Here is a 1,814-nt window from a genome sequence, read left to right as displayed (position 1 = left end):
ACCCCTTCCGGTATTAAGTTGCAAAGCAACGAGACAATTGCATTAAGTATGGTGCGTAATGTAATCAACAACTACATCCTCGGACATAGCGCCAATGTTTTATCCCTAGTGGCAACAGACACAGCACAACCTTAGAACTTTACATCACTTGTCCCGGTGTCAATGCGAGGCATGAACCCACTATCGAGCATAAATACTCCCTCTTGGAGTTAAGAGCAAAAACTTGGCCAGAGCCTCTACTAATAACGGAGAGCATGCAAGATCATAAACAACACATATGTAATAACTTGATAATTAACATAACATGGTATTCTCTATCCATCGGATCCCGACAAACACAACATAGAGTATTACAGATAGATGATTTTGATCATGTTAGGCAGCTCACAAGATCCAACAATGAAGCACAATGAGGAGAAGACAACCATCTAGCTACTGCTATGGACCCATAGTCCGGGGGTGAACTACTCACTCATCACTCCGGAGGCGACCATGGCGGTGTAGAGTCCTCCGGGAGATGAATCCCCTCTCCGGCGAGGTGCGGAGGAGATCTCCAGAATCCCCCGAGATGGGATTGGCGGCGGCGGCGTCTCGGTAGGGTTTTCCGTATCGTGGTTTTTCGCCTCGGGGGTTTCGCGACGGAGGCTTTAAGTAGGCGGAAGGGCGAGTCGGGGGCCGACGAGGGGCCCACACCACGGGGCGGCGCGGCCCCCCTGGCCGCGCCGCCTTGTGGTTTGGCCACCTCGTGGCCCCACTTCGTATGCTCTTCGGTCTTCCGGAAGGTTCGTGGCGAAATAGGCCCCCGGGTCTTGATTTCGTCCAATTCGAGAATATTTCGTTACTAGGATTTACGAAACCAAAAACAGCAGAAAACGAGCAGCGGCTCTTCGGCATCTTGTTAATAGGTTAGTTCCGGAAAATGCACGAATATGACATAAAGTGTGCATAAAACATGTAGGTGTCATCAATAATATGTCATAGAACATAAGAAATTATCGATACGTCGGAGACGTATCAAGCATCCCCAAGCTTAGTTACGCTCGTCCGGCCGAGGTAAAACGATAACAAAGATAATTTACGAAGTGACATGCCATCATAACCTTGATCATACTATTTGTAAACATATGTAATGAATGCGGCGATCAAAACAATGGTAATGACATGAGTAAACAAGTGAATCATAAAGCAAAGACTTTTCATGAATAGTACTTCAAGACAAGTATCAATAAGTCTTGCATAAGAGTTAACTCATAAAGCAATAAATCAAAGTAAAGGTATTGAAGCAACACAAAGGAAGATTAAGTTTCAGCGGTTGCTTTCAACTTGTAACATGTATATCTCATGGATAGTTGTCAACATAGAGTAATATAACAAGTACAATATGCAAGTATGTAGGAATCAATGCACAGTTCACACAAGTGTTTGCTTCTTGAGGTGGAGAGAGATAGGTGAACTGACTCAACATAAAAGTAAAGAATGGTCCTTCAAAGAGGAAAGCATCGATTGCTATATTTGTGCTAGAGCTTTTATTTTGAAAACATGAAACAATTTTGTCAACGGTAGTAATAAAGCATATGAGTTATGAAAGTTATATCTTACAAGTTGCAAGTCTCATGCATAGTATACTAATAGTGCCCGCACCTTGTCCTAATTAGCTTGGACTACCGGATCTTTGCAATGCACATGTTTTAACCAAGTGTCACAATGGGGTACCTCCATGCCGCCTGTACAAAGGTCTAAGGAGAAAGCTCGCATTTTGGATTTCTCGCTTTTGATTATTCTCAACTTAGACATCCATACGGGACAACATGGAC

This window comes from Lolium rigidum, chromosome 3 (genome assembly GCF_022539505.1).
Source record: "Lolium rigidum isolate FL_2022 chromosome 3, APGP_CSIRO_Lrig_0.1, whole genome shotgun sequence".
NCBI classification, from domain to species: Eukaryota; Viridiplantae; Streptophyta; class Magnoliopsida; order Poales; family Poaceae; genus Lolium; species Lolium rigidum.
The sequence above is the reverse complement of the archived record's forward strand: the minus strand, read 5'-3'. Positions refer to the sequence as shown.